Source organism: Nomascus leucogenys, chromosome 4, assembly GCF_006542625.1.
Source record: "Nomascus leucogenys isolate Asia chromosome 4, Asia_NLE_v1, whole genome shotgun sequence".
In the NCBI taxonomy this organism is placed as follows: domain Eukaryota; kingdom Metazoa; phylum Chordata; class Mammalia; order Primates; family Hylobatidae; genus Nomascus; species Nomascus leucogenys.
This window is the reverse complement of record NC_044384.1, coordinates 78,990,990-79,001,668: the sequence shown is the minus strand read 5'-3', so window position 1 is coordinate 79,001,668 and position 10,679 is coordinate 78,990,990.

Below are 10,679 nucleotides of genomic sequence, written 5' to 3'. Positions count from 1 at the left end.
AATTTGTTTACTAGTATTTTGTTGAGGATTTTTGTATCTATTTTCATCCAGGTTATTGGCCTGTAGTTTTTTATTGTTGTGTCCTTGTCTGGTTTTGTAATTAGAGTAATGTTGGCTTCACAGAACAAATTTGAAAGAATTCCCTCCTCTTCAATTTTTTGAAATGGTTTCAGAAGAATTTTATTAATTCTTCTTTAAATGTTGCTAGAATTCAGCAGTAAGGCCATCAGGTCCTGGGCTTGTCCTTGATAGGAGACTTTTTATGACAATTCAGTCTCCTTATTCAATATTGTTCTATTCAGATTTTCTATTTTTTTATAGTTTAATCTTGGTAAGCTATATGTGCCCAGGAATGTATCCATTTTTCTAGGTTATCTAACTTATTAGCATATAATTGTTGATAATATTCTCTTATAATTCTTCGTATTCTCTGGTATCAGTTGTAATTTCTCCTTTTTCACTTTTGATTTTATTTGAATCTTTTCTCTTTTTCTTAGTCTAGAAAAAGGTTTGTCAATTTTGTTCATCTTTTCAAAAAACTTTTGTTGATCTTTTGTATTTTTTTAGTCTCTATTTCATTATTTCTGCTCTGATGTTTATTATATCCTTCATTCTATTCATTTTTTTTCCTTCTACTCATTTTTGGTTTAGTTTGTTCTCTTCTAGTTCCTTGAGGTGCAACATTAGGGTTAGGCAGCATGTACTTGGGTTTTTTGGATAGATAGATAGATAGATAGATAGATAGATAGATAGATAGATAGATGATAGATAGATGATAGATAGAAAGATAGATAGATAGGGATTCAGCAATTTTATGTGTTTTAATTGGAGAATTTAATTCTTTTACATTCAGGTAATTATTGTTAGGTAAGAACTTATTACTGTCATTTTATTAATTGTTTTCTAGTTTGTATTGCATATCTTTTCTTTCTTCCTCTCTTACTGTCTTCCTTTGTAGTTAAGTGTTTTTCCCTGGCAGTCTCTTTTGATTCCTTTTTATTTTCAGTATATTGATTATAGGTTTTTGTTTTGTGGTCACCATAAGGTTTACAAAAACATATTCATAACGTGTTATACTGAACAGATAACTTTGATTACTGATGTCACAATTTACATAATTTTATATTGCAAATCCCTTAAAAAGTATTTTAGTTATTATTTTGAGACAAGGTCTCACTCTGTTGCCCAGGCTAGAGTGTAGTGGCATAATCTCAGCTCGCTGCAACCTCTGCCTCCCAGGCTCAAGTGATCCTGCCACCTCTGCCTCCTGAGTAGCTGGGACTACAGGCGTGTGCCACCACGCCCAGCTAATTTTTACATTTATTATTTTTTAAAGTCTTATTTTTTACCCTTAATACTAAGGACATAAGTGGTCCCCCTGCCATAGCACTATTAGAATGTTCTGAATTTTACTATCTACTTACTTTTACCAGTGAGTTTTGTACTTTTAGATGTTTTCATGTTACTCATTAGCATCCTTTCATTTCAGCTTGAAGAACTCCCTTTAACATTTTTGTAAGGCAGGCCTAGTAGTGAACTTCCTCAACTTTTGTTTGTTTGGGTAAGTTTTTATTTTTCCTTCATTTCTGTAGGACAGATTTGCTGGGTACACTATTGTCAGTTGATAGGGTTTTATTTTTCCTTTGGTACTTTGAATGTATCATCCTGCTCTCTCCTGGCCTACAAGGTTTCTGCCGAGAAGTCAGCTGCTAAGTGTACTGCAAAAGTCCCTTTTATGTTGTTATTTTTCTCTTGCTGATTTCAGCATCCTCTCTTTGACATTTACCTTTGATGATTTTATTATAATATGTCTTAGGGTGGTCTTATTTGGATTAAATTTGATTGGTGGCCTATGACTTTTTCGTACCTGGATATTTGTATCTTTCTGTAGGTTTGGAAAGTTTTCTGCTATTATTTCTTTAAATAAGCTTTTTTCTCCTTTATCTTTCTCTACTTCCCCTTGAACTCCAATGACCCATACATTAGCTCTTTTGATGTTATCCTATAAATCCCACAGGCTTTCTTCATTCCTTTTCATTATTTTTTCTTGTTTCTCCTATGACAGTATATTTTCTGAAGGGGTGGCCTGCCCCTCCACAAGCTGTGGGTGTTTCTCATCAAGTGGGACGAGAGACTGAGAAAATAAATAAGACACAGAGACAAAGTATAGAGAAAGAAAAGTGGGCCCAGGGGACCGGCGCTCAGCATATGGAGGACCCGCGCCGTCACTGGTCTCTGAGTTCCCTCAGTATTTATTGATTACTATCTCTACCACCTCGGAGAGGGGGATGTGGCAGGACAATAGGGTAATGGTGGGGATAGGGTCAGCAGGAAAACATGTGAGCAAAGATCTCTGTGTCATAAATAAGTTTAAGGAAAGGTGTTGTGCCTTGATGTCCATGTAGGCCAGATTTCTGTTTGACTTTACACAAACATCTTGGTGCATTAAAGATTAGTATTGCCGCCAGCATGTCTCACCTCCAGCCAGAAGGCAGTTTTCTCCTATCTCAGTAAATAGAACGTACAATTGGGTTTTACATCAAGACATTCCATTCCCAGGGAAGAGCAGGAGACAGATGCCTTCCTCTTATGTCAACTGCAGAGAGGCCTTCCTCTTTTACTAATCCTCCTCAGCACAGACCCTTTACAGGTGTTGGGCTGGGGGACGTTCAGGTCTTTCCCTTCCCACGAGGCCACATCTCAGGCTATCACATGGGGAGAAACCTTGGACAATATCTGGCTTTCCTAGACAGAGGTCCCTGCGGCCTTCCGCAGTGTATTGTGTCCCTGGGTACTTGAGATTAGAGAATGGTGATGACTTTTACCAAGCATACTGCCTTTAAGCACTTTTTTTTAACGAAGCACATCCTGCACAGCCCTAAATCCATTAAACCTTGAGTCAACACAGCACACGTCTCTGCAAGCACAGGGTTGGGGCTAGGGTTACAGATTAACAGTATCTCAAGGCAGAAGAATTTCTCTTAGTACAGAACAAAATAGAGTCTCTTACGTTTACTTCTTTCTACATAGACACAGTAACAGTCTGATCTCTCTCTGTTTTCCCCACATTTTCAAATAACCTATCTTCAAGTTCACAGATTCTTTCATCTGCTTGATCAATTCTGCTATTGATGCTCTCTACTAATATTTTTTAATATTCATTGTATTTTTTAGCTCTTAGATTTCTGGTTTTCTTTTTTTTAATTGCAATATCTCTGTTAAATTTCTCTGACAAATTTTTGAATTGTTTCTCTGTGTTTTCTTGAAGTTCCCTTTAGGGTCAGTCACTAGCATCTTATTTTGTTTGGTGAAGTCAAATTTCCCTGCTTATTCTGGATGCTTGCAGATGTGTGTCGATGTCTGTGTGTTAGGTATTTATTCTAGTCTTTGCATTCTGGCTTTGTTTGTGCCTGTTTTACTTCAATAGGCCTGTCTAGAAGTTCTAAGCAGCCTGACTTGTGTTTCCTAAGCCTGTGGCTGTTGCAGCCACTTTAGCACTAGAGGGGGCCCTAAGCCCAGGTTCATCACAAGTTTTGCAAGGGCTTTGAGGTTGACACAGCACCCCAGCCAGGATGGACCTGAGGAAGATTGAAGGGAGGTACCTAGGCTGTATAGATAAGCTAGCCAGGGACCCAAGCCCAGAAGCCTGTCCCAGTGTCCTGGACAGATACCCCTCCCAGCAGTTCCCTGCACAGGCAGGACAATCCCCACATGTGGAAAGAGGGGCTGGAGCTGAGACTGGGCCCCCTCAAGGGCCCCCATGGAACAGAGGTCAGCAAACCCATCCCATTGGCTTAGATGGGTGTGGGGCCAGACTTGAGACTGGGTCTCAGAATCTGCTGATGGACAGAGACTGGAAACCCCATTGCAGAGGCTCAGATGAATGGGTAACTCCTGTGAGATATGGGCAACTTTCCCTTTGGGAAGCAATTTCCCAGCAAGTAGTACTAAGCTGGGACCACAGCTGAGGAGGGGTGGAGCTGAGCCACAGGCAACTTTCAGGTCCAAACTGCCAAGACCAATATCAGCAGGCTGATGAGGCTTCCCTGCTAAGGCACTGGTGTGCATGATTCTTCCTGAACCCCCTGGCAGATGGTTTTGGTGGTAGCCTCAAGGCCAGTAGGGGCTGTTGCCAATCCCCTTAGGGAATGAGGCCATTTCCCCAGGCTTGAAGCTGGGAGCACAGTTGATGGGTCTGCCAACTGGGTATGGGTCTGCACTCTCAAAATCACCCTCCTAGGTCTTAGGCTCCATCAGGCTTCCACAACCTTCTACCTGAATCCTGAGGCTTCCACAAAGACACTCTTGTCTGGATGGGTGAAGAATTCTTATTGTTGGGGGATAAAAGCAGGTGACCTCCTATACCACCATCTTGCTGACATCATTCCAACCCTAGAATCTATTTATCTGCCCAGAAAATTTGCCATGATTAAAAGGTCTGTTGTTCTTCTTCAAGTAGGCTGTGGTAGTTCTATAAAATATGTCCACAAATTCTTTGAAACTCCTCCCTTTAAACAGTGGAGCCTAATTCCTCTCCCTTTGAGTATGGGCTATACTTAGTAACTTATTTCTAGTACATAGAAGGTGGCAGAAGTGACAGTGTGTGACTTCTGAGGGTGGGTCATAAAAGATATTGTGGCTTTAGCTTCTACCTCAGATTACTCACTGTAAAAAAAGCTACCATGTCCTGAGGACAATCAAGAAGCCCTATGGAGATGTTAATGTAGCAAGGAACTGAGATCTCCTATGAACAGCCAGGGAGGAACTGACACCTCTTGCCAACAGCCATGTAAGTGAACCATCTTGAGCACAGATTCTCCAATGCTAGTCAAGACTTCAGGTGTCTGGAGCCCCAGCCAACATTCTGACTGCAATCTCCTGAAACGCTGAGCCAGAACCACCTAGCTAAGCTGCTGCCAGTTTCTGACCCCCAAAATCTTTGTGAGATAATAAATTATTTTTGTTTTAAGTGCTTGTATTAGTCCATTTTCACACTGCTATAAAGAACTGCCTGGGACTGGGTAATTTATAAAGGAAAGAGGTTCAATTGACTCACAGTTCTGCATGGCTGCGGAGGCCTCAGGAAACTTACAATCATGGCAGAAGATGAAGGGGAAGCAAGGCACCTCCTTCACAAGGTGGTGGGAGGGAGAATGAATGCAAGAGGAACTACCAAACACATAAAACCATCAGATCTTGTGAGAACTCACTATCATGAGAACAGCATGAGGGAAATCACCACCATTATTCAGTTACCTCCAGCTGTTCTCTCCCTTGACATGTGGGGATTATGGGTATTAAAATGAGATTTTGGGTGAGGATACAACCAAACCATATCACTGCTAAATTTTAGGGTAGTTTTGTATGCAGCAATATATAACTAACAGCCTGTTAGTGAACACAGCCCCAGTTGTCTTGGGAGTTACTGAAATGAACACAGAAACCATTGACATAGTTCACCTAGTGACATCTTCATTTTTCATCTCTAAGCAGCACATAAAACACAAACTTAAACCTTAAAATTTTTTCTCATTATACTGCCAGAAATCATTTTTTGTACCACAATGACTCATACATACCACATACATACCATAGGCTAAAAAATGGATCACCAAATATTTCCATGTCCGAATTCCAAGAACCTGTGAATATATTATTTTACATTGTAAAAGGGATTTGGTAGATACGATTAAATTAAGAATCCTGAGATGTGGAGATTATCCTGTATTATCCAGGTGCACACAATGTTATCACAGGATCTTTATAACAAAGGAGCAGGAGAATGGAAGAGAAAAATATGACAACAAAAGCAGAGAGAGAAAGTTTGGAAGATTTATGCTGCTGACTTTGAAAATGGAGGATAGGGCTACAAGCCAAGAAATGCAAGCAGCCTCTGGAAGCTAAAAACAAACAACAACAACAAAATTCTCCCCTAGTGGCCTCAAGGAAGAAATGTAGTTCTGTAACCCATTTTAAACTTCTGACCTATAGAAATATAATTTTGCTACAGAAACAATAACAACCTAACACCTCATTTTATTATGCTTCACAGATAATTGTGTTTTTTACAAATCAAAAAATTTTGGCAACCCTACATTGAGCAGGTCTATTAGCACCATTTTCCCAACAGCATGTGTTCACTTCATGTCTCTGTCTCACATTTTGGTAATTCTCATAATATTTAAAACTTTTTTATTATATCTATTATAGTGATCTGTGATCAGTGATCTTTAATGTTACTATTTTGTTTTGGGGCACCAGGAACTGCACCCTTATAAGACAGCGAACTTACTAAGTGCTATGTGTGTTCCACTGACTAGCTGTTCCCTCATCTTTCTCCCTCTCTTTAGTCCTCCCTATTCCCTGTGACACAACGATATTGAAATTAGGCCAATTAATAACCTCATAATCACCTTTAAGTGTTCAAGTGAAAGAAAGAGTCACATATCTCTCACTTTAAATTAGAAGCTAGAAATAATTAAGCTTAGTGAGGAAGGCATGCCAAAAGCAAGATGGGCCAAAAACTAGGGCTTTGTGCCAAGAAGTTAGCCAAGTTTTGAATGCAAAGGAAAAGCTCTTGAAAGGATTTAAAAATGCCACTCCAGTGAACATACAAATGGTAGGAAAGTAAAACAGCATTATTGCTGTTATGGAGAAAGTTTTAGTGGTCTGGAAAAAAGATCAAACTAGCCACAACATTCCCTTAAGCCAGAGCCTAATCCAGACACCCTAACTCTCTCAATTCCATGAAGGTAGAAAGAGGTGAGGAAGCTGCAGAAGAAAAGTTTGAAGCTAGCAGAGCTTGGCTCATGAGGTTTAAGGAAAGAAGCCATCTCCATAACATAAAAGTACATGGTAAAGCAGCAAGTGCTTGATGTAGAAGCTGCAGCAAGTCATCCAGAAGATCTAGCTTCATCACTGATTAAGGTGGCTACATCAAACAACAGATTTTCAGTGCAGACAAAATGGCCTTATATTATTGGAAGAAGATACCATCTAGGACTTTCAATGCCTAGGTTCAAAGCTTCAAAGGGCAGGCTGACTCTCTTGTCAGGGGTTAGTGCAGCTGGTGACTTTAAGTTGAAGTCAATGCTTATTTGTCATTCTAAAAAATCTTAGGGCCATTAAGAATTATGCTAAATCTACCCGGCCTGTGCTCTGTAAATGAAACAATAAAGCCTGGATAGCAATAGCACATCCATTTACAGCGTAATTTACTGAATATTTAAAGCCTACTGCTGAAACCTACTACTCAAAAAAAAAAAAACTGGTTTATTTTAAAATATTACTGCTCATTGACAATGCAGCTGGTCACCCAAGAACTCTGATGGAGATGTACAAGATTAATAGTTTTCATGCCTGCTAACACAACATCCATTCTGCAACCCAAACAGCAATTTCAACTTTTAAGTCTTATTATTTCAGGAACATATTTTGTAAGGCTATAGCTGTCATAGATAATGATTCCTTTGATGAATCTGGGCAAAGGAAATTGAAAACCTTCTGGATACTTCTGGATGACTAGATAAAGGAAAACGAAACAAAACAAAAAAACCTGGAAAGGATTTACCATTCTAAATGCCATTAAGAACACTTGTGAGGCCAGGTACGGGCAGCGTGACAAAGCCCTGTTCCTACAAAAAATACAAAAATTAGCCAGGCATGATGGTGCCCGCCTATAGCCCCAGCTACTTGGGAGGCTGAGATGGGAGAATGGCTTGACCCCAGGAGGTGGAGGTTGCAGTGAGTCGAGATCATGCCACTGCACTTGTCTGCCCCCTGCCCACAAAAAGAACATTTGTGAGTCATAGGAAGGGATCAAAGTATCAACATTGTCATGGAAAAACTCAAACTGCGTCTTTCCTCTGCTCTCACACCACAACAATCAACACAGAAGACTTCTGTGACCAAATATATGGGGGATTTTCCCCACCAACAAGCAGTGGAGACCAGCTGGGTATCCTCCAATTCGATTCTGACACTACCTGGAGATAGTGTCAGTTCCCACCGGTTAAGGGCTCAGTCCCCAAGATGACTCCCTCCTCCCCCCAGACACCAGTTGCAAGTCCAGGTCTCTGGAACTTCTGACCAACCAGCTTCAAGTTGAGGTTCCCATGACCCCCTCTTTGGGTTCAATAATTTGCTGGAGTGGCTCACAGAACTAAGAAAACACTTACGTTTACCAGTTTATTATAAAGGATATCACGAAGGAGCCGGATGAAGAGATGCATAGGGAGAGGTATGGAGGAAGGGACACAGAGCTCCCATGCCCTCCCCGGGTAGCCATTCCCCAGAAACCTCCACTTGTTCAGCTATCAGGAAGCTGTCCTCTTGGATTTTTATGGAAGCTTCATTACATCAGCATTCCTTCCCCCAGCCCATGGGTTGGGACCCTCTCTGAAATGTGTCTTATGATCCACAATTATAAAAGCAGAAGATTAGAGTCCTGCTTTGGGGTAGGTGAAAGGAAGGCAGGTAAAAGGAAGGCAAGAGAAGGTCAAAGAGATTCTGTTTCCTGTGTATGAAAACCTGTATGTATATATATTTCATAACACTACAGACATTAACAGGACTTTGGAAGAAGTTGATTCCAACCCTCATGGATGACTTTGAGAGGTTCAAGACTTCGGTGGAGGAAGTCACTGCAGGTGTGGTGGAAATACCAAGAGAACTAGAATTAAAAGTGGAGCCTGAAGATGTGACTGAATTCCTGCAATCTCATGATTAAACTTTTAACAGGTAAGGAGGTGCTTCTTATGCATGAGAAAAGAGTTTCCTTAAGATAGAATCTTCTCCTGGTGAAGATGCTGTGAACATTGCTGAAATGATAATAAAGGATTTAGAGTATTACACAAGCTTAGTTGATAAAGGAGTGTTTGAGAGAATTGCCTCCAATTTTGAAAGTTCTGTTTCGTGGGTAAAATGCCAAACAGCACTGCATGCTACAGAGAAACTTTTCCTTCACGAAAGGGAAAGTCAATCGAGGTGGCTTACTTCCTTGTCTTATTTTAAGAAATTGCCATGGCCACCCCAATCTTCAGCAACTACTGCCTTTATCAGTAAGCAGCTATCAACATCCAGGCAAGACCCTCTATCAGGAAAAAGATTAAAATTCGCTAAAGGCTCAGATGATCATTAGCATTTTTAGCAATAAAGCATTTTTTAATTAAGGTATGTACATTGGGTTTTTAAAGACATAATGCTATTGCACAGTAGGCTAAAATATAAACATCACTTCTCACCATTTTACATAATAGATTCTCAATAAATACGTATTGAATTGAATCCCCTGCAAAAAAAAAAAAAAGTTTAGTAGTTTGCCAAAGTGAAACTCTCAAAAAGCTAAATAAAAATTATTCTTTCAATTATATTATGAGCACGTGTCAAAATATTTATCTTATTAATGAAAAGAAACAGCAAGGTGGTGAAGCTGATTCAAAGGAAGATACAATAAACTATGAACTATATAGAGTGGGGGAAAATGCTGAATTAAGACTCAAAAGTTAAATATAAAATTGGTTAGTGTCCTGTGTGGCAATAAAACTGTCTCCTTTGAGATGATCTTTTCCACCAAAATGAAATTATCTCCACTGGACAAAAATAATTTGCAACTTGTTAATCTTCTATAAACTAATATCTAACTTTACTGAGTCTGGGATCTCATTAATTAATAATAAACACTAAGTCAAACAAGGTTACCTCTCTGAAGAACTTTAAATGACCTTTAGGCAGGCTGGTTAGATAATGCTCTTATTACAACATTGCAAGGCACACAATAATCCTTTTTCCTTATTTCCAAGTTTCGTATAATTTTTCTAAACGGACACATTCCCACTATCTACTAGTGAGCAATAAACTACTCTAAAACTTTGTGGTTGAAATGTACATATATATATGTATGTATATATATATATATATATATATATACATATATATATATATCCACATGTGGTGGCACGTGCCTGAAGGCTTGGCTACTGGGGAGGCTGAGGTGGGGGAATGGCTTAAGCCTAGGAGTTTGAGGTGGCAGTGGGCTATGATTGCACCATTGCACTGCAGCCTGTCTCAAAAAACAACAAACAAACAAAACAAACAATACAATTTGTGGCTTAAAGCTACAACCATTTTAATATATATATATATATATATATATATATATATATATATATATATATATATAACACTTCTATGGGCCAGGAATTTGGGAGCAGCTTTGGCGAGTGATTCTTCTGCTCCTTATGGCATGGAATGGAGTCACAATGTTTAGTTGGTAGCTGAGCAGGTGTGAAGAGTCCAAGACAGCTTCATTCACATACCTGGTGTCTTGACTGGGATGGTTAATAAGCCAAATACAGCTGGACCCACCTTCCTCTTTATGTAATTTCAGGGTCCTTCCATGTGATCTCTTCAGCAAAGCAGCTGGGTATTTTACATGGACTTACACTGCCAATCTTCTTAAAGGTGACCCAGAACTGGCAGAGCATCTCCACTTCCATATTCCATTAGTCAAAGCAGTCATAGCCCAGTCCAGATTCAAGGAAAAGGGAACATAGATCCTACCTCCTAATGGGAGAAGTAGCAGGGTGTGCTGGTTTGCACCTGTAATCCCAGCTATGCAGGAGACTGAGGCCAGGAGTTTGAGACCAGCCTGGGCAACATAGTGAGACCCTGTCTTTACA